At 46.5% G+C, this 27157-nt stretch overlaps 1 pseudogene across 1 annotated transcript; it reads right to left on the bottom strand.

Annotated features, from left to right (window-relative positions):
- Positions 1-539: 539 nt before the first annotated feature.
- LOC146208287 (protein argonaute-2 pseudogene) lies at positions 540-27157 on the bottom strand (annotated as a pseudogene). The gene is made up of 3 exons (XR_014700603.1): positions 26964-27157; positions 15168-15463; positions 540-3959 (listed from the first exon to the last, which is right to left on the bottom strand). The product of XR_014700603.1 is annotated as a protein argonaute-2 pseudogene (transcript).

Below are 27157 nucleotides of genomic sequence, written 5' to 3'. Positions count from 1 at the left end.
TGCTCAAGACAAATAGAAGGATGGAACACAATGCAGAGAGGAGCTTGCAATGCCTTGTTCTACCCCACTCGCAGTTGGGAAGGAAAACTGCCTGTTCCCATTCACAAATACTGCGTAAAGAATGCAGGTGACTACTAGTGTGTAGTAGACATTGAAGTTGCCCAACCGAACTATGACCATGTAATACAGATTTCACCACCAGACTTGGCCGGATGCAGTAGTCGGCAGCCAAATAACTGCAACCTGCACTGCTGTAGGAAGCCGCATGAATATTCAGCTGAAGTTTGTTCAGAAAGCTTTGCAGAACACATACCGTGCATTAGGTTTGATTTGGTTTGTGGGGTTCAACGTACCAAAGCAACTCTGGCTATGAGAGACGACATAGTGGAGCCTAGCTTTTTGCCTCCACCGAAAAGAGGCAGCCGAGGGGATTCTATCCCACATCGTTGGGCACAGAAACCGAGTGCCCTAACACTGCGCCACCTCGGCAGGGTCGTGCAGTTTTCTGTCCCAGAGGTAAATGAAATTCTGAACATGAATTATTTATTCAACACATTTTATTCTGAATAGTTCATTGAAGCTACGCATTGTAATAACAGCACAGCAAGTGGAGAAGCACTTGGTGCATCACAATAGGAACACAGCATACAAGCAAAGGACATGAAACACCGACAGCGTATTATTGGTGTAACATTCCCTGAATGCCATCATGTTAAAATGAAAAGTACCAAACGCTGAGATCAAGAATCAGAGAGCAAAACTGTGGCCTGGTTTAAACTGAGCCCCAGTGAACACCAGTTCTAAACCAACGAATAGGGTACTCAGCACAGTGCATTAAATGTTAAAATCGATATGAAGTGAAAGCTGATTACATTTTTCAGCGGCACCAAGATGAGCACAGGAGAGCGAAACTGTGGCCTGGTTTAAACTGAGCCCCTGTGAACACCAGTTCTAAACCAAGGAACAGGGTACTCAGCACAATGCATTAAATGTTAAAATCAATATGCAGTGAAAGCTGAAACATTTCATTTTTCAGCGGCACCAAGATGAGCACGGAAGTTCAAGAATCTGTGCCCACAGTTGATCACACCAGTACTTTTCAGAAAAAAAAATACAGCAATTTAAATCCACACCGTTCAAACACAAACTGCCAGTACAAGGCCAGACCAATATTCAACTGCCTTAAAATTGCTTCTTTCAAACCAATTTGTACCCTGTGTGGCATCATACTGAGTTAGCTCAAATGAAGAACATTTTCCCCTCCATAACTTCCGCTATCTTCACAGCATCATCAAGGACGTATGTCGGCGGCATCGAGTTGTTCGAGCTGCTCCCAGATTCTGAAGAATCTGTGCGAGCATCCACGTAGCACTTTGCTCGTTTTGTCGCATGGTGAGCATAGTACACTGGCGTGGGGATGGACACCGAGCGGGAACACCTTGCATACGTGTGGCAGAGGCCATATGTCAGCCTTTGCAGAGTGTCAGCTGTAAAGTCGTTGTCGTCCCAGAGCACATAGTAGTGGGCAGGGCGGCTGGTGCCCTGGATGCCATAGTGCGAGCAAAGGAAAAAGTCAAAGTCAACTGGATGTGTGACAACAGTGTCCACAACGGTGCCTGGGGGCACATTTCCTGCCTTGCCGCAACTATCCCTCATGTTCCTTGGCATGAAGCGTGTCTGATGCCGCTTCTGCACAGTGAGGAAAGTGATGCCAGGCTCATAACCAGACTCTAGCTCAGTACACGCTGCTCGCAATGCTGCAAGCTCAAACCGCTGAACTTGGCTGAATTGCCCCTCACTAACTCCATCCCGATAGAAGATGATCTTTTGTGGCTTAGCCTGGTTATTGACTCTGAAGAAACCGAGGAGCAGTTCCTTTGCGATAGCCTTCATGTCCTCAATGATTTCAATGCGTGCCCTTGCAACAGTGTTCTGTTTTTGTATGCGAAAAGCTGCTATATAGCGGAAAGCAAAGCGGTCGACACTGGCAACAACAGCTGCAATGGAAGGCTTGTTCATCTCTGTTGGAGCTGGGTGGGTAACGTCTGCACCCATTACCATGACAGGTTTCTGAAAAACTACTCCCTTGACACTAGGTGGAATAGTGCTGTTGACGCCATCCAGCTTTGCATTAATCTTCTGCAAGATGTTGACAATTGTTGCTGCGTTGCAGCGTTTGTTTATGCTCTGGTCTGTTACACACTGCGTCACAATGCCCAGGTCAGTTTCAGCAGCATTCTTTAGCGGGCTGTAAAAAGGGGAGTTCTTGCCACTGCCGGCAAGGACAACAAAGACCATCTGAAGGTCTTTGAACTTGCTTCTCTGCTCTGCAAGCACTTTTTTGGGATCATCATACTGCCTGCAGTTTTTTATTGTTGCTGGCTCTTCCACAGTCATGCCCAGCTGCCTTCCATACTGCATCAACATCTGTACAAAAGACCGGATGGCAGGCTCTCCGCAGAAGCGTGGGTTGCAAGTGTTCACAATGGTCCAGCACTTTAAGCTGGCAGCTCTGTAGAACTTCTTGTTTTGAAGTTCCCAGGCACCATTTTTGGGATAAGCCTTCTGATCGTTGTCATAGACAACCTCGGGTGCAGGAAGCACTCTAGCTGACAGCTCAACCGGGCTCTCGCTGATGTGGATGCCAAAGTGCTCCAGGTATGGCTTGTTCAATTCATTGCACTGTTTCACATCTTTCTGAATCTTTTGGAACCTTTCAGCTACGGGCACAGCTGCTTGCTTGATGACAGCACTCGTTTGATTTTCGTCCAGCTTGCGTTTGCAGTGCTGACCTGCAATAACTTCGCAGACCTCCAAAGGGATGTAGCTCCTCTTTGTGCCAACTTCAATGCAAGGGAGGTTAGGATACTTCAGTTTCTTGTAAGTGTCAGCAAAGTATTTGGCGACTGATTTGGGAGGTTGGCCAAACATCAACTCCTCTGCCGACGCTACGGTCACCTTCTCAATGGTGAACTTGCGGCGATATGGCAGGTGAGTCACGTGGACCTTCAGCCTCTTCAGTTTCTTGTTCAGCTTGACAATCTGTGCTTTATCCAGCGCTACCACTTGATCAAGGTTCAGGTTGCCCCTACGGTCACCAAGTATTTTGCTAATGAGATCAATCAGTGGTCCAGGCTCAAAAAAGGCAGTGACCACTGTGTTCACATTGAAGAAAGGCTTCCATTGCCCAGGACGCAAGCTGGTCTGGAAACCATGCCACAGCTCAAGCCCTCCGCCGAGGGTAAAAGCACGAGTTTCTGGTGGCGTAAAAAGTGACCTGCCCACGACTGCAAGATGCATTGATGGCCCATAACGCATAACAATTTCCAGAGCTTGCACTACTGCTCTTGGGACTTCCGGATTAGTCACTCTGCCATTGTAAAGCTGACTTAACAGGCTTAGATCGAGCTCTGCAGCGAATTGTACTGCCACCTGAAATTCATCCCCTTCTTTGCCGTCATCTGCAAGAGTAACGCGGAAGGATTGCTTCTGAAAGCCCAGAAGATTCCTTGTGTACATGTTCTTCTGACCGTCGAACACTGGCAAGTTGCCACTGAGGTGTTGGCGATGCTGCTTTACAAGCTGTATAAACACTCTACGCTTGCAGTCTTTCGATATCACAGGGAGCACACCCCCTTGCCTGCGGATGCTGCCGATTTCTACATCGTAGTGGTACATCTTGCCTGTAGGCAGCTTCACATTAAAGTGATTAGCGTACACAGCAATGGCATTCCCTTGCTTTCCGTAGTCGGGACGACGAGGGAATCTTGTATTATGGGTAGGCTGTCCAAGACTCAGACCAGCAAGCGCCAGTGCACCTGTGGCAACGTCAGAGTGGTCACCCACCCCAAGATGCCTGCTCTGAGCCACTCGAGATGTGTCACCTGCAGGCTGCTTCGCTGCAGCCTCCTCGGCTGTAATGGGAGGAGTAGGAGGCGGCGTGTCCAGTGCCGAGCACTCTGAAAAAGTGTAGGAAAGCCGATAAGGCACGAATCATACCAACTGTCATCATATTTAGTACACGTGACTTATCGAAGAGCAAAGGAATGGACAGATGACTGCAAAGGTTCACAAAGAACAGCATTCAGAACACACTACCAATCCTTACTGGCTGTTATACAGCAAGATACATAAACATCCTTACACACTGGGAGTGGCAAAAGAGGTTTAGCAGTGCAGAAATTGGCGGACAAAGCACCTGGCTGTAGAAAGGTTACAACCCTGCAAAGTTGCCATCTGCACAGCCATTGCCTCTGTGAAAAGCAAGGAGCAACAACAGTAGATTCCGAAATGCTTTTAGAATTGTGCTGTAACTAGGCTTGCACAAGTATATCCATATACCAATGAGCCCGGCTGTGAGAGGGACGGCTGCCAAGGACAAATTGGAACAAGACTTTTTTTTTTTTTTGTATAATTAGTAGGCTGCCATTGAACAGACTATTGAAAAGGATGGACATCTTTTGTAACAGACACATGGCAAAACTTGACAGGTTACCTCAAGTTACGTGATCATTATAAAAGCTCGTTCACACGTGAGCATTCGAAGGCACGGGCGAGCGAAATCCGCTGCTATCGACACGCTCCTTCGTTTACACTTCTGAGCCAACATATCGCTGCCGTCGCCGCTTCGACTGAGAGCTCCTGTTAATCCTGACCTGACCGCTCGACTGCAGCTACATACGCCACGAAAAACATACATACGCTAAGTGCCGAAGGAAAAACGCATTATCATTCAATTGTTCACCAAATCATGGCACATCTGACCCACATACTGTGGGCAACAAGAGCTTCAACGTGCTATTTGCAGGCATCGCAAACAAAAGGGACATACTCGACCTTATTCCAAATGTCATTGTTCCTCTATTGCATCCTTGCCTATTACGCTGGTCGCCTGGCGAAAAAAAGGGCCTCTCATAAAAAGTAATAACTAAAAAACGAAGCATTTCAAATACATTAAAAAAGCTGAAAAAAAAAAAAACTATACAAAACAAAACAAAAATTTGTAGAATTAAATAAACGGCAGCACCAGCGAGATTCGGACTCGCTACTTCTTGTTCCGTAGCGTACCGCGCTAACCACTCGGCCACGCCGAAATATGGAAAGCTTGGAAATATTTTTGTATATTATGTCACGGCCGCATTTATAATGGAACTTCGTGTTTCGAGGTGTACAGGCCATTGCCGACGCTCTAAAAATTACAACTTCTTGACCATTGGAGCATGCTGCCTGCTCTCAAGACTTGACACTAATATTCTGGATGCCTATGCGCACTATATTGCGCATTGGAATCATTTTAAAATGTGGAGTTTCACAGCGCTGGCAAATTTAGGAGCGCCGGCTCTTCAGTCATGCTCTGCTACCGTGGACACTACAAGAATGCTTGTTCCAAGACAGAGTTGGCTAAAAGGCGTGCTGTATGCCCCTTCGATGCTGTCCACAATACTGAGCAACAAGTCGAAGATACTAGAGGCCTACAGCAACACATTCTTCAAAAAGGTCACAAGTGCGGGCTCCCACATTTCAAGATGTGGAATCTGATCTGCTTTGCTAGTTGCAGAAAACAAATGCAGCTCACCTTCCCATCAAAGGAATGATACTACGAGAAAAGGCCAAAGACCTGGCTCTGCAACTTGGGCACGAAGAATTCAAGTGTAGTAACAGATGGCTTAGCTGTTAAAATTGCAATATTTTGTCATTTCTGACCTTCTGTGGTGAGAGCGGCAGCGCTAACGAGAGTGTTGTCGAGAATAGGAAAAACCACACTTTGGTACCGCTGCTTAGCGATCACGGTGCAGACGACGTTTACAACTTTATAGCTGACAACAAAAACATTCGCAGTGAAGGGCACCACAGTCAAGGGTAGAAAACAGGCTAAGGACAGGATTACTGTGCTGTTCAGCGCAAACATGTGCAGTAAACACAAGCTACTTGGGAAGCCTTGCTGCTTCAAGGGAAGATTTATTGCACCACCGGACAGGATTACTGTGCTGTTCAGCGCAAACATGTGCAGTAAACACAAGCTACTTGGGAAGCCTTGCTGCTTCAAGGGAAGATTTATTGCACCACCTGCTAAAGCGTGTGCTCCTTTACTATGACAATGGCAAGGAATACTCCCTTGACCTCCCTGGAGCCATATGCCTCATGGTGTACGCTTGGAAACAAGTGGAGCACATGGATCTGGCGGTGTTTTGAACACGCTGGTTTTTTTTCAGTGAAAGCATTGTTGATGCCTATGCAGACTACCGATGCATGCTTGACAAAGAAGAAGCAGAGTACTGTGACCGCACCAATGCAATCTGAGCAGAAAATGACGAGTCCAATGCAGTTGGCTGTGCCGAGTACCTGAACTGAGAGTGGTGAGTAGACAGGCTACTCGGACTAGAGTGAGGTTATTGCTGTTGCGAACATACGTGATGACACCGACGATAGCGATGAGCCTCCTGAGCACCTGCTCCCTTTGGAATGTTATCCGCAGTTTTGTTGAATGCCACGGTAGAAGTTCTGATATGTTTCACCTGGTTGACCACCTAGTTGACCAACTCGAAAACATGACCGGAGCCGCAAATTACCGGATGCGGCAAACCAGCACCTCTTACTGCTGTAATTAAAAATATGCCAGATAAAGGCAGCGCGTTCCTGCAACAAATTTTTTTTTTACCCAAGTCGTATTTCTCTGTGTGTTCCGTTAATTCGAAAACCTGCTTAATTCGAAGAGTTCTCGCGGTCTCGACGACTTTGAATTAACTAGATTTTACTTGCTTTGGTACGCGGGAGAAATTAGCATTTCAAGCTGACTGGCCTCATATCAGTTACCCACGTAAGCCTTCGAGTAGTCACGCAGCGCAAATAAATCTCTGCGCTACAATTCGAAGTTCCTTGTCGCACCAGGCTCTGCTTATTCCTTTTAGTAACAGTGTTTATTGTGAAAAGCATGCACAGAGTAGAGACAGCTACACCTTGAAGCCAAAGACTTATGATATGCGGCTCCACACTGCTCGAGTGCACAGTTGCCTCCAGCACTTTTTATTCTGCAACAGGCACAATTTAATAGGTTTGGTTTGCAGGGTTTAACATCCCAATCAAAATAGCACAGGGACAAGACAGGGATGAGAAATGACACACACGAACGTTCGTGTTGTCCTTTCTCGTCCCTGTCCTGTCCCTGCGCTATTTTTGTTTGACCTGTGTTACTAACAACAGCGACTAAGGCTACGAGAGACGCCGTGGTGGAGGGCTTCGGAAATTTCGACCACATGGGGTTCTTTAACGCGCAATGGCATCGCACAACACGAGTGCCTAGCTTTTCACCTCCATTGAAAAGCGGCCGTCGCTGCCGGGATTCAATCCTGCATCTTTGGGCACAGCAGTCGAGCGCCCTAACCACTGCACCACATCGCTACTTGTGGCTCACCACAAAATAAATGTAAAGAATAGCCATAAATGCATACATCTTTTGCAGCAGTAGCCTCAGCTGTAGCCCTGCAGCACTGCAATCCCGGAAAAGGCCAGTTAAACGAATTTCAACAACAATTTGTTCGATTTGCAATTTGTCACCCAAACAAGCCATAAACCATTTGAAGGACCCAATCTTTGCCTTTTTTCTCTGCAAACTGCATACAGGTCATAAAATTTTTCACGATTTGTCACATTTTTCCAGTCTTCAATATTTTACCACTGCTACCAGGTGGAATTCATGCTAAACTTGGGAATTTATTCCACAATACTCTGCATGTCCTTCCTGTACAGTCTTTGCAACCTTAGAGCTCCCTATACATACTCGAGTGACAGGGACCACACGAATGGGCACCCTCATGTTTTCTCTCATGCTTAACATTATAGTCCTGCTTACATAGACCCGACTGCAGCGGTCGAGTTGAAGGGTTGAGTTATGTGGACTCAACCCTACCGGGTTTACACACGCCTGACTTGATGAGCAGAGATTATGGCGGCGGCGCCTCGTGCCAAGAAAAACCAGCAGATGGAACCCAAATGAGCTTTTTGCCCCGCGCATCTTTCGCATTTCTTGTACCTTTCTCTCCCACTGTACCCCGATTAAACTAGACCACGCTTATATGCTTTCTGCACTTGAGTCAAGCGAGCCTACGCACCCCTTTCAGCGTGACAATCATGACAGCATTAAAAAAATGCTGCATTTCTAATGCACTCGACGGCAGCAAGGACGACGTCATTTGGGATGCCGAGCTTGCCTGCGAAACATCCCCAGAAGAAAACAGTTCCGATGAAGATGTGGCTTTCTCCGACAGCGACTAGCGAAATTTATTGGCCAAGTTCATTCTGAATAAAGGTTTGTCATGTACATGTTTTTCAGTTTTTCAAAAAATATGGGTCGACCTATATTCGAATATTTTTTTTTCTAATTCCTCGGCGAGCCTAGTAAATAGGGGTCGACCTGCATTCGAGTAAATATGGTACTTTGAGAATTTAATTGCCAACTGCAACGTGAGCAAATGGCAATTAAATTATTTCAGCGAAGGTAAATTCAATTGCCATTTACCAAATAGTCAGATGAAGAGAGGGAAATATCCTGTCCACTTTACGGAAGAAATGGGGAAAAGAGATTAGATAGGAGGTGATGGGTGGCCTGTGGCAAGAGAAAAGGAATGCACAACCGGAAGGTGGCTGCCATGTGAAAAATCACGGCTAGCGTGAGGAGGAGGAGGTCATGAGGCCAGAGAAATGAGCAATCTGAGGGTAGGTTCCATGGCAGAATGCAGGGCCACAAGGCTGAACAAAAGCTATACAGTCGTAACTCGCGATAACGAAATCTTGAGAATACGAAATTCTTGCTGCAATGCAATATTCTCGGATCCCCGGCAAATGCCCATACAGGCCAATGTATTTCGTATCTCTCGGTAACGATACATTTTCGTACCGCAATCCCACGATAATAAAATTTGCTGCAACGCCGGTCCGCATACTGTCTCCAATATTCTGAATAACAGCGTCAAAAAAGCACTCAAATTGAGTAAACTGCCGCAGCGCACTTAAGTGGCTGCAGCGAGTTTTGGCGCCTGGCAACCTTGCAGCCAGCACGACTTTAGCCACCTTTAGCCGGTGCTAGCTACCAATGGGCGCAGCGCGTGCCCTCTGTGATCGGTTCCACAGGGCAGTGCTCGCGGAAGCCCCGCCTGAACACCTTCAGAGCATGCCCTCCGCACCTGCAAGCGTTCTCGCACGGATCTTGGAGGCTATGTTCAGGGGAGGCAGCCTCGCAGTGACACCGTCAGGGGGAAACACTAGACTTACCATCAGCGCTACACTTTATGCGGTGCACGTGCGTTTGTTGTGTGTGGTGGTGGTGGTATGTGTGTGTGTGTGCGTGTGAGAGCAGCAGTCGGCACGTCTGCGTTTCGAAAGATGTCTCCGCCGGCCAAAAAACGAAGATCTGTCCACAATTTTGAAAAGGCAGCCATTCTCTGTGTGCTGAGCACAAAACGGCTGCGGTGTTCCCAGACGTCGACAAGGCGGTGCTTGCCCAATTTTGAGAACAGCGCACGAATAAAGTGCCTTTGTCTGGCAAAGTGCTGCAACAGAAGGCTCTGGGCTATGCCTGCATGCTCGAGTATGAACAATTCAGACCAAGCGCTGGCTGGCTTAGCCACTTTAAATGCCACCACAATATTGTGGCTTGCAATTTGAAACTAGGACTATGAAGTTCTTGCAAGGCCAGGCTCGGCAAACCAAGCTAATCGACTTTTGGCAATACATTTTCTTTTTGCGGGCTGTTTTCTATCTTTTCTGTCTCATTTTCGTGGCATCGAAATTCTTGCAAAAGCGAATTTTTTTTGCTGTCCCCGCCGATTTCATCATTGTGGGTTTCGACTTAAGAGCTTTCAGCAATTTATGCACCAAGCCACAAAGCATAGCTTTGATACTGTCACGTGTTAAGGGGGGACACGGCTCTTTGGCACCGAAAATCGGCCTGAAAATCGGATTTTCAATTTTTTCATTTTCGTATTCCTCGCACCATTCCGCATCTGCACGCAAATTTTCATCCTTATACCCCGCTTATTTATGAAGTTATAGCGATTAAAAAATGCAGTACCACACCCACTGCCCTTTAAATTGTGGACAAACGACACCCAATTTCGATCGCCCGGCGCATGAGAACTACGCGCTCCACCGCGGCGATTTTGGTCTCGTTCGAAAGCGCGCGCTTTCGGCTTATTTTTTCTTTCGGAAAGCAACCCTGTGCGCTCCGCCTTCCCCATAAAAAACAAGCAAAAAGATAGCATGCAGCGCGCGCTACTATTGGCCGGTTAAGGCACGTGATCAAAATGGTGTCGTTTGGTTGGTTCCAGCAAGCTAGCCCTGAAATGCGGACTCCCAGTGACGCCATTTTGTCTTTCTGCCGACCACGCTAGTGCAACGCGAGAGTCATGCCAGGCGCGAAGAAGTACCGCTCTTTGCACAAGTTCGGGCGAAAGCAACCAAAGAAACGCGTTAAGAATGCGACTTCGTTGCATACTGTGCAAGAAGCAAGTGCCAGTGCTGCGGGATTGTGTGACGATCACGTTGCGGGCGGCGACGCTTCTCCGATTCCGCTGGACAACGGCGCCGTTCTTCGTGCCGACTGCAGTCGTGTACGTATTGATACCGCGCCTGTCACTAACAGTGACATAACTCAAGTGAGTGCCCGTGAGCAGGCTACGCTTGATAGACTGGTATCGACGCCGGCGACGGCACGAAAGACCGCGCTGTTCGCCGATGCAAGTGGTGCGTCCGCAGAGTCAGATGCGGACGGAACAGCCTCCTATGCGGTAATTGACCTCAGCATTGTGAATATCCTTCTGGATGCCGTGCGGTGCAAAACGTGTCGTGGATGCGTGCGTTTAATTACCAGCGACCGGAGCTATGGCCTCGCCGTAAAACTGATCGTGCTGTGCGACAACTGCGGTGAGATTGCGGCCGAGTGGAACTCGCGGAGGGTTGACGGCAAGAAAAGGTGCAATCCTTTTGAGCTGAATATTCTGGCTAGTCGAGCAATGCTGTCGACCGGTAACGGCCAGACAGCAATGAACGATATCTTTTCGGGGATGGGGTTGTCGCGGCGCGGGATGCACAACAAGACGTTTCAACGGCATCTGAAGAACACACTGCAACCCGCTGCTACCCGAGCCGCCACGACCGCTATGGCACAAGCCGCGCAGGCAGTGGCGAAGGTCTACGATGACTTGTGTTTTGGGCATAGGGGGAACATTGCCGTGTGCTACGACGGCACATGGATGACGCGCGGACACTCATCACATATAGGCGTCGGTGCCGTGGTGGAACTCTTCACTGGTTACGTGCTTGATTATGTGGTGTTGTCAAACTTTTGTCTGGGCTGCGAAATTGGTCCCAGGCCAAACACTGACGGCTACGAACTTTGGAAATCACGCCACCAGTGCCAAAAAAACACCAACTCCAAGGCTGGTCAAATGGAAGTAGAGGCTGGCAAAATTCTGTTTGAAAGATCTCTGCAGCGCCACAACATGCGCTACACAACCATGCTATGCGATGGGGACAGTCGCACGTTCAGTGCTCTTAAAGATGCTGCAATCTATGGCTACATTGAAATAGTCAAAGAGGACTGCATAAATCACGTGCACAAGCGTATGGGAGCAGCTTTGCGCAACCTCTTGCAGAGACACAAGGGTGCAGGGAAGCAAAGTCTTGGCGGCAGAGGAAGGCTGACAGCTGATCTAGTTGATAAGCTGGGAATATATTATGGCCGAGCGCTTCGATCAAATGTAGGTGATGTGGATGCCATGCAGCGAGCTGTGATGGCGACATATTACCACATCACATCTACTGATGACTGCCCCAAACACAGTTTGTGTCCTACCGGTGAGAAGTCATGGTGCCGCCACAACGCTGCAAAGGCAAAAGAGGAGCCTGCACCAAAGCACAATTACAGTCTGCCAAGAGATGTGGCTGATGCTCTTTTGCCTGTTTATAGTCGTTTATCAGAGAAGAGCCTGCTGCAGAGGTGCATTCGGGGGAAGACCCAGAACTCGAACGAAAGCTTCCACTCGGTCATCTGGACCTTGATCCACAAAGAGCGGCACTCATCACTGTTTGCTGTGGAAGCAGCCACAGCAGAAGCTGTGCTGCGCTTCAATGCCGGCTGCAAGCATACAGCAGCAGCAATTCTGCAAGAATGCAGTACAAATGTGACAGCAACTGGGTCCAGGAGAGCTGAAGAAAAGGACTTGCACCGTAGCGTATGTTCTGCTAAGAAGCGGGCGGCTTCGCTTGGCGTTGCTAAAACAGAAAAAAGAAAACACCGCAACAGCATGCACCCCGACTATGCTCCTGGTGCATTTTAATAGCATGAGGTCTTTGGGGTTGCCCTTCCTGATTAAATGCCGTGAGGCTTGAGTGCTTCCGACAATCCCCCAATTTTGGTAGTGTTGCATTTTTTAAAGATCAATATCTCTGGTCCTGTTCTTGCTATTGCTTTAAAAATTTTTTTTCTAGAAAGGGAATCCTGCGAGTCTCATGAAACCAAGGTAAATGCAGTGACGACAAAAGAAAATTTGCTGAGAAGGTTATGTTGTCTTCGGTACCCAAATGGAATTTTCCTTTCAAGCGTTTCCTATTGCGTAACTTTGGCTCAAATTGGCATAGGCCATTAATTTTCGCTTCAGATCACTTTCCACCTGTTTCTGATCTTGTTGACATATCAATCATTGACATAATTTACACCTACATGCTGTGAAGTGTTTTTCCTCGTTTTCTCAAAACTGCAATTTTGAGGGTGCTGCAATTTTGGAGGAGAGATATCTCTTAGTCTATTTGTGCTATAGCTCTCATTCTTGTCTTGTTAGAAAGAGAAAACCTTCGACAGTGCCGTAGGACAAAAATATGTACAGTTATTATGCGGCAACATTTACAGAATTAATTATCAATCTTAGGTGCCAACCTGGGCTTTGACTTATTGTAACTTTGGTTCAAATTCTTCTACCACGTTAATTCATGACTAGCGGCACTCTATGATCCTTCTAGATCACTCTGGCAGGGCTATTCTCCTCATGCCATAAAGTGTTTAGTAATTAACTCACCTCCAAACGAAGAACATGAATTAGGGATTATTTTGAAAGCTATTTCATCTACAAGAAAACTAATCAGATATTTGAAATCAGCATGCAAAAGTACATTAATGGTGCGAGTTTCAGTCAGATCCACCCATAAATAAGGAAAAAAGTTTTAAGAGGGGTGTCCCCCCTTAACTTACACTGCTTCTCAGACTGTCCACTTTTATGTAAATAAAAGCGAATTGGCATTATTTCCCGTGTCTTCGACATGAGAACTGCCCTTAAACCACTGCTTGGAAGCGCAACACTTCCAAGTTACGGAAAATAAGGTGATTTGAAGGAGAAAGTGTCCTCTACATGCCCAGCATACAAGGCACCTCTGCAGAAACATGTATGCACACTGCGCAGGTTGTTGAATCGCTATGGCCTGTTCAGCACAATGCCAAAGAACACAGATTAACTCTCCCAAGTTCAATAAACACGTAGAATCCGATGTGTCAGTCGCAGCCCAGAAATCTATCAGAATGCACATCGTCTGGTGGTTTGCATCTCGCAACCCATTTGAAGCGAGTGGTTCCCACACGACCTCTACCCAGTTCACAAAGTTCTGCAGACTCTGCAAACCGCTTTCAGGCGACTCTACCCTCATCAATGCACACATGCTCTTGTCCGTCCATGTACGGTAACCCTCATCTCTGCAAAGAAGGTTGCGCTCTGGAAGATCCAGGTCTGGATCACCCTCACTTCCACTGTTACTCGAACATGGTCTCATTTTCTATACTTATTCCCCGTCCAGGGTGTTCTGTCTGTACACTGAAACAGATATTCACGACTTGTAGGTGTGCCCGGCGCTGAAGCCAACAAGTATTCGGCACCAGGCAGCAATGGGTCTCTCGCCGAACAACCCATCATCTCAAATTGTTTGGACGCAGGGGCCACATCATTCGCTCTTGGACTGTATTACATTTGCCAACCTTTTTTTGTCATGAGTGTTCGTCCGTTCGCAATCACACTCAACCTCTAAATCAAATGACTGCGGGGTTCTGCTTAGCCTCTAAGAAAAATATCATCCTCCATGAATTAACTCCATCCAACCCCTCCATCACCAGCCGAATGTGTTAACAAACTAAGCAATGCCGGGCACATAAGAAATATACCTTAGTTCTTGTCTAGCGTCATGGCAATGCGGTTGCATGAAGACTGCTTGCTGCTGCTGACGCCATGGCGTATCATAGCAACAATGTGATGTCATAGGAGAGGGCGGCGGCGCGATTGAAAAAGAACCTAGAAAATTGTGCGTGTCGCCTCAGCTTCAGGCGCTTGCTGCTTGTGTCAGAACGTCATGTCGCTATGAGAACGCAACATGAATAAGTACTGCAACGAACATGCACCAGGGAACACCATGCGACAGGACCGGCGATGTATTGTCCATTCTCACACCTGCCAGATAAAGTGTTACAGATACTTTGCCTTTCATTTCCTGTGAACCAATTATTATATATAGCACTGCAACGAATGCACGCCAAATAAATGCACGCCGAGGCACGAGCCCCAGCCTTGCTAGCAAAGGCTCTACAAGGGGCACGCGATATACTGTCGTGTGGAGCAGCAACACTCAAACTTTCGCATTACTCTCGTGCAGATTCTGCAGTGCTCTCCGCTAAACAATGCTGTAAAAAAAAGAAACAGCTGGGGTTTAGCTTCTGTTAAACCTGAAGAGAAGCAGTAGTTTCATGTGGTTACAGCTAGCAAAGCTTTGTTTCTCGGCTTGTTTAACTATTGATTTTTCTTTGGACTTTGCAAGGTGCAGCCAGCCTCTAATGCTTGGCTCCGCTCCCCCATTTTACATGCAGCTGGTGGCATGAGGCCATGGCTACAGCGCCTCCAAGGCAAATTGCGCCCAGTGGCTGTGCACGTGACCTTTGATCTTGAATTCTGACCTATGCATGTGAACTTCAGTCTTTTCCTGCCCCCCCTGTAGTATAACTTAAGGTCTGACTTTGGCTAAACCTTGAAGGTCATTGCGACACACACCGATCTCCTGGCTTACTCTTCGTAGTGAAGCTACCGCTTCAAAACTCCCTTAACCTGCTTTGCACACAATGATTGCATTCGAAAAGTCCTTACGTGCAAGGGGGGGTGTCCGATGGCTGTCACGGGTATACTGCTGCTGGGGAACCTGGCGAGGCTGTGGCTGGCTCTGCTGCTGAGGCACCTGGCGAGGCTGTGGCTGGCTGTGCTGCTGAGGCACCTGGCGAGGCTGCGGCTGGCTCTGCTGCTGAGGCACCTGGCGAAGCAGTTGCTGCTTCTGCTGCATCCCATTTGCTTGAGGATACGGTGGTCCTTTCCCTTGGGGTACACCACCTCTGCCTTTTCCTCGGCCCCTCCCTTTTCCCGGAGGCCCAGGGGCTTGCATATTCCAGCTGGAAAAAAGCAAGCCATAGTAAGTCGTACACTGTCTCACAAACTACAGCAGCACAAGAGAACTTGCAAGCAAAATGAGAAAACAGATGCAAAAACAGGGACCTCAATAAAAAGCAGAAAGTTGAAATGTTGGAAGCAGTTGGTGCATAAAAGTGAACTGCCACCCATTGCTTGCAAAATTCCTTGTATTATATGGTGCCTGCTTTACGTGTATCACCCCTATTTTTCGACTTCCAATTCTTTCTAGCCACCTTCAATTATACGACCTACCTACCTATCCTATCCTATCCGACCTACCTACCTATCCTATCCTATGGTATGGATTAAGTGTGAATTAAATGCAAAATTCTTCATAGTTCATTAAACTATGATAGTGTTATACTTCCACATTGCTCAGAAAGCTACTGATGTCATGCTAAATGCAGACTGGCTGAATGGGTCCATAACATTATGTCCCTGCACGGATCAGATTTCACCTTGCCATCATGTCACACGATGGGTTGTGGGGTCTGATGTCGTACAAGTTAAAGGGACAAGCAGGCAGTTTGGTTTGGTTTACAGGGTTTAATGTGCCAAAGTGAACTGGGCTATGAGAAAAGCCTGAGTGAAGGAAATTTGGACCAGCTGGAGTGTACCGTACACTGACACCGCACAGAACACTGGTGCCTAGCACTTCGCCGCCAGTGAAATGCGACCGTCGCGGCCGGGATTCGATCCCACATCCCTGGGCATAGCAGTAGAGCCTCTAACCACTGCACCACTATGGCGGGGCAGGAGCGCGAAAGTTAAATGGGACTGGATTATGCTTACCAACCGTTTGAAGTATCTTTTTTTTTTATAATGAATTATGCTGAAAGCCAAACTGTTTTGGCAGACAACCTCAGCCATATGCTGGTTGTTGGGACAGCACATGGGACATAATGTGGCGTGATGTAAAACCAAGCAAGTCATGCAACACTGCTGCTTTTACCCCACATGTGTTCAGGCTGGCATAAGGAATGTATATGCCTGCATTCTGCGACGACTCATACATGTGCGCGAGGCACGGAGATTGGTCAGCGGTTCATGGGCACTGCTGACCGCGCCACACCTGCGTTGAGTGGCCCAACTCTGGCATGGCCATATTTGGTGCATGTGCGCAAGATGCCGGTCAGTGACTTATGGACAGCCACAGACTGCTCCCCACCTGTGAAAGAGCAAAAGAGTAAAAGCCATGGGGCAGCTAACAAAGACAGCTGATGGCCGTGGGCACCGGACAGTGACTTATGGACAGCCACCGACTGCTCCCCACCTGTGAAAGGACCGAAAGGGCTTAAAAAGAGGAGGCGAACGGGAGAGCGCAGAGAGGATCGCAGGCAGCGGATGAGACGGTCGGACAGAAGACGAGAAGGGCAGAAGACTGGGGCTGCGCCACGAATTGCGAGCCCGAGGTCTAGCCGACGTTCAAAGTTCGGCTCCTGTCATCCTGCCTCCACCCCTGGCAACTCATCCCCCCCACCAGCTGGAAACAAGGAAGCAGCGGCATCCCTCGGCATTCCACCACCTGGCCGTGACGAACACCCAGCCCTTCTTCGGAGCCCGTGCAGCACCCCACCAACGCAGTGACGCAGCCCAGTGACAGCCAGCCGTATCGAAACTGAGCTAGTTGTTTTAATTAAATATGTTTAAAATTTTATACCAAGTCTGTGCCTCCATATCCTCATGCTCAGTGTGGACCCAGGACCACTTCAAATAACTCGAGTTATCACAATGCCTAACTTCTGTATCGACGCAGCTGCGAGTACTAGGGCTTTCAGGTGCAGTGTAATAAAATCATGAAACAAGACAGTGACAACCTGTGCTTTCCAAAATATGATTATATTATGGCTTTCAATGTGAGCACAGCTTTATGAAGCAACTGGTGATACAGAAAAGTCCTTTCCTTGCATGAAGGCAGAAACTTGGCAGTGAATAGAGATGCAGAACAGCCATATTGAAAAGAGACTGAAAACATCAGCAAAACCACAGCTCTAATACCCATGGGCTGATACAATCCCAACATTGTGACAATGGCGTTTGCTTCAGTCCTATGAAAAACACTTTGGCTGCTTTGGTCTCATCTCACTAATCTTGATTCCCTTATTAAGCCATGCCATAACCAATTCTGCCCCTAGTCAGGACAGACATGCACAATGCATTTCAGATTCATTCACAACTATTAAGTGCACATGCTGCAAGCAATAAGGGTAAGTGCAATGCTTCAATAGTGCAGTGATGTAGTAAACCATTATTTTCAAAATCCCCGACTTTTCCAGGTTTTTCCCTGATTATTTCAGGTCAAATTCCGTGACGAGTGAAGAGGCTGGTTAGTTATATGTGGTTTTATGGCGCATAAACAACTACGGCTATCATGTGCCAAACACAGGGTTAGATGTCTGGATTACTATAGTTGTAAAAAATTTAGAATTTGTAAAAAAAAAAAAAAAAAAAAAAAAAAAAAAAAAAAAAAAAAAAAAAAAAAAAAAAAAAAAAAACACATTTCTAAAATCAGTCTTGAATGAAATGGGATGTAATGAGTATAAAACACAGGGTTAGATGTTTAAAGTACTATAGTTTGTGTAAAAGGTTAGATTTTTTAAGAAACTTTAAAACTTGTGAAAAATGAACACGTGCATGTTCTAAAAGCAGTTGGGTGGAATGGGATGTGTTGACTATAAAATATGGCAAAATATTTTTTTCTTCAGTCTGAGTTTTGTACATGCTATTAAAATGTGATTTACAGTGAGCTCCTCACCACAGAATTCACATAATGGTTTATATTTCTTTGTTAGTAAAAAATTGTGCGTCAGATGTGTGTGCCCTATTCATAAGACTACCTCAATGAAACATTCCTGGTGCTGACACGATTTCTATTCTCCTAATATTGGTTTAATAGACTGCAGCTTATTGTTTGTTTCATTTCTGCAAGCAGCCTGCCACTTGGCTTTTAGTTAGCTGTGGACTAATTTCATACTGAAAATAAACATGAATTATATGTTTTATTTTTAATGTGATAGCTCGTGCTGCGCACGCATCTGCTCTCTCATTATTCCTAATCCCAATATGACTGGGAACCCAGCAGAATTTTATAGAATGGTTTTGTGCCGTGACTATTACTACATTGTGTACAATGCTTCATATGAGAGGCCCGTTAATGTAGTGAGCAAATGAACCTGTGCAGATAATGGTATTTTCTTGGTATTTTATTTTCTCCACTGCAACACAAACTGCATAACATTTGGCTGTGAAAATTGATGCGCATTGAGGGAGTCGAATTGTTTCTCCTCTGATTCTGCACTATCACACTTCCAATGCAACCTTTGGTTTTTGAGTTATCTGTATAAAATGCAGTGTGGTTCCTACATTTTTCTTCTAACACCAGGTATTCTTGTAATATCAGTTCATGTGGTGTGTGTGTTTTCTGGAATTGCGTTAGTGTCAGGTCACAAACGTCAGGGATGATGTACTATGGTGGTAGAGGGTTCCCGCTTTGGGGCAATAGTTGGCATTTCATTCATTACGTTCAGGTCATGGCATATTTCTTCAAACCGTAGGAGGAGTGGTTTTATTGCATTGGGCTTGTTGCTGAAAAGAATTCTGGATGGGCATTTTGTGACTATGGAATAACAGATGTTTTGGTTCAGATAGGACTTTAACGACGTATGAAAAAGTTAGGGCAGTTCTTCAATCTTTTATGGCGGGTTCGTTTCCACATAGAGGCTGGCTATTGAAGAGGTTCGGTAAGCACTGAATGCTAACCGTAAGCAGAGATTGTGTATTGGATCTGATCTTTTCAAGTAAGATGGTCGTGCTGAACCATATACTATGCACCAATAATCTTTTTGACCACACCAGAGAACGACAGACATGTAGTAGACAAGCTCTGTCAGATTCCCAGCGTTTTCTTGACAGTACTTTCAATACATTTAGGGCCTGAGATGCTTTTTTTTTTTAGATTGGTTATATGTGATAGGAAAGTTAGTTTATCAAAAGTTACACCTAAAAATTTATGTTCTTTTTTGAGTGGTAATGGAGTTTGGTTAAGGTACAATGTAGGATCAGTTTGTAAGCCCCGTTTCAGTGAGAAGTGAATGGGAACAGTTTTCTGAGGAGAGAATTTGAATCCATTTCTGTCCGCCCAATTTGACAGCTTGTTTAGAGTTATCTGTATCTGTCGCTCACAGGTTGATACACTGGAGGAGGTGCACGCTACTTGAAGGTCATCTACATAAACGGAATACATTATGGATTTCAGGATTACTTTAGTTATGGAATTCATTTTTACTATGAATAGGGTTATGCTGAGAATGCATCCTTGGGGTACACCCCAACAAAAAACTATTAATCATATTCTGCAGTTTGCAACAGTGAAAGGCTGTTGTTATTAGTTTTAATGACAGGTAAAAACGTCGCAAGTTTACTGAAAAATTAAAAGTGCACTGATGCCAGCCTCAGCAGAGCTCTTTGATACTACCAGTTGCAAAATTTCCTATAGGTCTCATGTTAGACGGCGGTGCCTCGATGCGAGGCACCCTAGGTCACAGCCGGTCTCGAGGGAACTGCAGGGGAACTGCATCTAAGTTGCAAACTTTTAGATTGTTGATAAATGCGCAATCAGCTGGAAAATAAAATTAGTTCATGACTTGCAGTAGCGAAAATTCTTAAAGATAACAGCCGTGGAGTTCATTTCGACGGAAGTTTTGGAACAGTTGAATATGTTCAAAATCGATTTTGAGACAAATTCATTTTTGGAATGTTTATCCTTTCGAGCAGCTGTACTCAAATTATGAACGCTGAATTCCGCCAGAAAATTCGATAAAATCGGCTTTCAAAACGACGGCAGCCACGAAATGCCTCCCGAAAAGAGAAATTCTGTTCAAAATACACGCGCGCCGCGGGCGTTGCAGCCGGCCGATCGCCGCCATCTTGGGCTTGGTTTCAAGCTGTTCTCTTTGTGCACAATTTGCGCTATCTCAAAATGGCTTCGCTCAAGCGGACTGGCTGCGCGCGCCGTTTTTCCGAAGATAGTTTATGGTCTCTGATTAGCTGTCACGCGGTGCGCATTTCAAGCGCGCCGTTCCACGCCTCCCATTGGCTGGAGTGATCAGCGAGTCATTTTTCTTGCCTTTTGTGTTAGCCGCCGTGGCCGCCGCTTCATGCGCGTCTCTGTTTGCGCTTGTGTTTTTCGATACACCGCTTTGCTCAGTTTTTCCTTGCAATCGAGATGCCGGGAAACAGTAGATTGTAACTGCGCACGCAACGAGCCTTTGAAAGCTATAAGAAACGGGCGTGGGACAAAAGCCACAAGACAGTGGCCACAAGCGTGCCATCAGGATCCGAGTTATAGCCGGTGCCAGACTTGTTAGATTTGCAGGGAACATCAACCACGCTGCCCGGTGACACCGCGGGTTCAAATTACAGCGCAAATTGCATCCCGGATCACGGTACACATTGAGTTGACACCACCGCCGCGTACTACTACGGCGGAGCCGCCACACTGCCGTTCTGCCAGGAAAGTTTAGTGCAGAATGCGATGACGGTACCGAGTTCGTGATTGTGGACATAAAAGTGGCAAGGAAGACGTGAGCAGCCAACTGCTGCTGGAGTGTCACAGCAGATTTCAGCTTAGCTTAACTCGCAGATCGCTTTTGCGCTGGCAGCTGTTGGCGTGATTATTCTTGCGTTTTGTCGCGTACTACTCTCACGCAGCGCTTCCGCATATTTTATTGAACACACGTGCGTATTGGCTCTTCTATTGTGGCAGCGCAGCCATGCGCTGGCGTCAGAGTAATATATTGCGGCGCCTCGCCTTGCCACGCAGCCGCGCACTCAGAAAAAAGAAAAAAAAAAAAAAAGAAAAAGTGCACTGCAGAATATATCATGCCATTTTCCCTGACTTGGCAAAATGTTTGATAGTTTCCCTGATGTTTCCCGGTTGCTAGACACCCTGAATGGCTATTAGCAAGGCGGCAAAACAGTCAAGTGAAGACAAATAGTGTCACCATGAAAACACACTGCAAGTTCCATGCTTAGCTCTGTTTCTAGATTAATACGTTTTGCAAATATTGTTGCACTATGTTCACAACTTATCTACACATCGCTATGAGGACATCAACTCGTTAACATTCCAATTCGATATCAGAATTTAGGTCTGGACATTTTTGTATAAACATGTTTGTTGATATTAGCATGACAGTTTATATCACAACTATCTCGATTACCGACTAGTTGGATCCCATCATGTGATTGGTTAATAACATTGACTGTAACTATCTAGTCTAACGACTTCATAAGTTTACTGTTAATGGTACCGTAAACTGGAACTGGAGGTGTCATTTTATTAACATAATAAATTAGTAACTCATACACAATGTTTCTATGACTTAATAATCCTTAGTTAATTACCTGGTTATCATAAGTTATATCATGTACACATTTCATGGCCATACATCCAGTTCACGCCACCAAAGAGTCAAGAAATGCTTTTACATTAAAACCCTGTTGCAGGTGTAAATGCCTTTGCATATGTACACATTCTGAACTCTCAAAATATTAGGGATAGTAAGCCCACTTCGAAGAGCTTCTTCACATGTACACAAGGCTGAGTGCACGTTTCTCCATTGCATCCAAAAACACTGAAATATGTTAAAGCTAGCTTGAATGATATGTGCAATGATGGGATGGTAAAATAGGTTGTTGAGCAGCTATGAAGCATAAATGTAACCATTTTGTAGCAGTAATAGCATTTTTGGAGCAAGACGAGAGCATGTGATCAATGTAAATCTTCTATAAATCATTTGGATAACCTACTGGCAGAGTAAGTGGTGCCTGCTTAAAAAGGGCCCTATCACGTTTTGAAGGTTGTTCACAGCACATGGATGCAAGCCAGAGAATTATGTTTCGACGCTGGAAACGTGATGCAACCCCCCCCCCCCCCCCCCTAAAAAAAAACAAACAAACACAGTGACCTGCTAGGCAGGGTGTTCGAAAGGAAAGGGGGAATTCCGATCGTTGTCGTGTCTGACAAACCGAAACTATGCCACTGAGCTGTGTTTAGGACCGAAGAGAAAGGGAGAAAAAAAAGGGCGGGGGGGGGGGGGGGGGAAGACTCCGATCGTCGACGTGCTTGCCAAACCGAAACTATGGTGGTTAGAAGCGAAATTATGCCAACGAGCTGTACTCCAGAAGTGTCACGGTACAGTGACCGAATCGCGGAATCATCGCCAGTTGATTGCATCCTGAGGCGTCAGCCAGACATGCACGGGGCACACATGTCACCAACAGATACTTTGTGGAAGTAAACTATAGCAGCAAGGCAGGCATTGCAGAAAAATGCAAGCGTACTGCTATTGTGGTTTTTTTCTTTTCTTTTTTTTTTTTTTAAGTGGAATAACACACAAATTGATAGCCACGGTCACCCGGCAAACGTGAGGAATAAAGATTCCGTTTAGAGAATGAATCGTTCGCGGAAATCTCGAAGTTAGGTCCTCGGTCGACTAGGTAGAAACCAAAAGATGACTTTCCGAAAAGACACCGGAAATTTTTGGGAAACAGACGCTCAGAACGTGGCCGGACGCCTCGAAAAGGAAAGCTGTCGAAAGGGTAGGAGTAAAGTTTGCGCGATCACAGATCTGCTTTGCTTCGCTAGTGTTCTACGTGTCAAACGCGCACACAACCTCCCACTGGATTGCTTTCTACACCGGTCGGGCCCGTTCGCTTTCGCGCTGCTTTGAGAAGAATGTCTTGTCCGAAGAACTGATAGTTAATATATTATTTCCTGTGAATGAAGCTGTATACATCAAGAGGAAAAGGGACAGGCAGAGGATAGCGACGAGGACAACGGGAGCTTTGCACACAATTCGGTAAGCAAGTTGGCCTCAATCGCACGCACGTGTCCAAGCAAACAAGCACTGTCAAAAAAAAAAAAAAAAAAAAAACCGCGTGAGGGGCCACTGCGGTTATGCACAGAGTTGCGTTTCAGGGGTGCCAGACTTTTCGTTTAAAAAAAAAAAATATCACTCCAGAGTGTCTATTAAGAGACCTTTTCACTTGCAGAGAAAGTGACAGATTGGCATAAATAGCCAGTTGTTTGGTTTTCACAACCTAAAAAAAAAAAATAATAAAAAAAGCAAAGCGAAGATTTCCATCTCAGGAAGACAGATGCGCAGAACTAGTTGCAACGCAGGCGTCTTTCCTGCTCCCAATGTCGGGTCGAGAAGCCGTTAAACTTGTTTCCATGAGAATTCGTTCAGGTGCTGTTGCAGCAAAGATTTCTTCTTGCACTTTTTGCAGGGCTCATTTGTGCCCGAAATGAGCTCTGCGATCTACCGCAGTAGTCTAGTCAGACCACAACCAGTGCGGCGAGTTCGCTCAGCCTCCTCCAGACGCACGGGCCGCCGCGGTGATTGGCCGCGAGTTCAGTTGTACAAAAACTCTCGTAATTTCAGCTATTTCAAACTGACCGAACGTGTACAATAACCGTGGTTCGAATGGAATAAACAGCAATCATTATCGCAAACCATTCATATTCCGGCATGCCTGGAGGCCGCGACATTTAAAAAAAAAAAAAAAAATAAGGTACTATTCCTGTTCATCACGGAAAATCGTGCCTAAAAAAATACCATTTTACACGGTTATGCTCATTGTGTCAGTGTATTAAACATTATTTTGTCGAGTTAATCTAATGGCCGGCTATGCTTTTTTAATCATATACTGCATATGCTCAGATTATCTGGCTATATCGAGGGAGGTCTCTTTCTACTACTTTCTACTTTTTTTTTTTTTGTAAAGACCAGCATATGCTTGACAGGCAACTTTGAATAAATCCCATCGGTCAGCTCGAGCGCCTCTGATTCGTCCCAGTGCGCGCCTAAAGGAACGCGCTTGCTGCGCTCAATGCAATCGCCAACACTGCCTTTTCTCTACGCTTCATGAACCGGTTGGGCGCAGCGTGTAAAAACCGCGTCTGGCTAAACTTGCACACCCACAGGACGGGCGTCTTTCGAATGTTGTCTTGGCGCTCTTTCGGCCAAGAATGTGCACCAACTCGCCCCAACAGCGCCATTCTGAACTCGCGCACACCACCACCACCACAGGTCTGTTCGATTCAGCTGCACTCTTTGCACCAGCTCCGTAAAGTTCTGCGGCGGTGCCGCAAGTGTGCAGCACCAGTTCCAGCAGTTCAGGTGCAGCATCGGCACCAGCTACTTACAAACGAATGGTAGTGTGCAGGCCGGGCCGTCTGCTAGCCTTGGCGTCGCCGACAAGCTGCGGCCGGCTGTGTGCAACATCGCGTCAGCCGACGACAACGTTCCGGTTAACTTGATGAATTTTCAAATTGCACATGACAACGAAGTTTTGACATTATCCAGCCGCGATGCTTTTGGCCTGTGCTTTGTAGTAAACGGCAGTTGTCAACGAGAACACGATCGAGTTCGCCAAGGTATCGGCTAGCATACTCAAGAAGTATGCAAACGCATGCGGTGTGATGCATGCTGATTATATATTTCAATCATGACCATGTGCGATTCGATCGCCGGCTGCCGCAAAAGGTGCATATATATGCATTTGCACAAGAGGTACTTATGCGATGTGGTATACTTGAAAATCTTCATGTTTGGGATGATTAGCGCCGTTGATCGAGCGGCATATACAGAGGCGATATAATTCATTCATTCATGAATATGCGATGCATATATGTGTAAAAGCCGACCGCATGCGGTCGGCTATCTGAATTATATTGCCACTCACCTCAACCGGCACCAACATGCCGAATATAAGATCAATTTTCAAACAGCAAATCGCAATGAAGCGTTGACACGAACCAGCCTCGATCGATATATGTGTATGCGCACCATGCGGCAGCTGGCACGAAGCGCAAACAAACTTCAATCATGATTGAAGTCAGCATGAACCATAACGCATGCACGCGCTTACTTGGTAGACATGGTTTGAAGTACGCGTCGTCGTTTCTTTGGCAAACACAGGAACAGTTCTGGTTGAGTGGAATAAGGGTCGCTTCACTGTTTATCACAACACGCAAGCCATTGTCGCGCAAGCTGTCGTCTGCTTTCATGCGGCGGCTGCAGCTACACCATTTCGGCACTGACCGCCGAGGAGGTGCACAATTTTGCTGAACTTTTCGTGAACTCGACCTGTTTCTGAAAAGAACGGCGTAGTGCAGAGGGCGCGATCTTGCATCGCTGAAACGAATGGTGAAGTGCAGCACCACGTGAACCAGTTCACGTAGTGCAGGTGAAACGAACGGACCTCACCTCTCTGAACCGGCTCCACGACCCCAGTTCCCTTACATCGCCCTTCTTCCCAACCATCATGGCGCGGGCGCATACGCTCCCCGCCCGCACTGTGCACAGGTCTGAGCACTGGCTCTGACGGCCTACGTTTAACTGCAGTAAACTGAGTTCCCTATATCACATACCCCGCCTAGCCGGCAATAACAGATCTGCAAATTGTGCCTTGTACGGAGTGTTTGTCGGTAAAAAAGGACATCAAAAATCCATGGACATTTTTTTCTTTTTTTACACACGCGGGCATACGATGCCCGGCTTGATGGGGGGGGACATAGATGGGTAACGTTGCACCAACATTTCAACGTGGGAATGGCTGGCCCAAGGCTAGACTGCAAGACGTACAAAAATTCTTCCTGTACACAGAAAAGTACTTATCAAGCTTTCAAAAACTGCTAAACATCACAGGCAACGATGCAAACTAAAATCGTAAAACTGCAGTCAACGTGCGCCACACACGTGCACAGTAAAAGCAGTAATTACATTTAAATGCTAGCCCTGCAATGGCGATTCAGTGCGGTATGTAGCGGGCATGTCGCACACCTGTGTTTCTGCCAGCTGGGTAGTAGCATAGTTTCGGAATACCACCGTCGCGTAAGTACGCATTGGGCTCGCTGTAGCGGGCAGGTGCGCTAATACTTACACAAGTGCCTGTCAAGCCCCAAAGCGCACAATGATGGTCGAAAAACACCGAAATCCGATTTTTTTCTTTTTTCGTTGGAACAAAATCAATTCGCTGACACTGATTAGAAACAATGATGAGAAACAAATGATACCCATTCATAGCCCGCAAACAGAAATATGTACGATATGTAACCGAACACGCCATGGCAATCGCTTTGTCAAATGACAACACTGAACTGACCCATGTCTACATTCTGCTGACCTCAAACTGACTCCGAAAATACGTCCCGCAGCAAATCAATGCCGACATTCCCGCCGTTCCAAACATACTAGCCGATTTATCCGCGAGAATGTAAGTATGCAGGATATATAACCGAACCTTGCCACGGCAAGCACTTTGAAAAGTCGACGCTTAACCTAACCATGCCTAACTTCCTGCGACGACTCACCTTTTTAAGTATGGCTGCCTCACGAGAATATGCTCCCTACAAACTGTAAGTGTTAGCCGCTCCCTCGCATAAAAAGTGAATGACAGGAGACTGTAACTTACCAGTTCGGAGTCGATGGGTGCTTCAAAAAAGGCTCACTCCACGAGAATGCCAGCCAACGAAATGATACCGGCAGCGCCTGAACCTTGCGCGATTCCAGCTGCTTCTGTTTGCTTTTGTAAATCTGGTTGGCCAGGGAGGCCAGCCCATCAACCGCCGATGCGTACTTATCTGGGCTAACTCTACGGGCTAGCAT

The sequence above is a fragment of the Amblyomma maculatum genome, chromosome 1, assembly GCF_055883805.1.
Source record: "Amblyomma maculatum isolate TAMU_Amacu chromosome 1, ASM5588380v1, whole genome shotgun sequence".
NCBI classification, from domain to species: domain Eukaryota; kingdom Metazoa; phylum Arthropoda; class Arachnida; order Ixodida; family Ixodidae; genus Amblyomma; species Amblyomma maculatum.
This window is presented reverse-complemented; position numbering and strand designations above follow the sequence as displayed.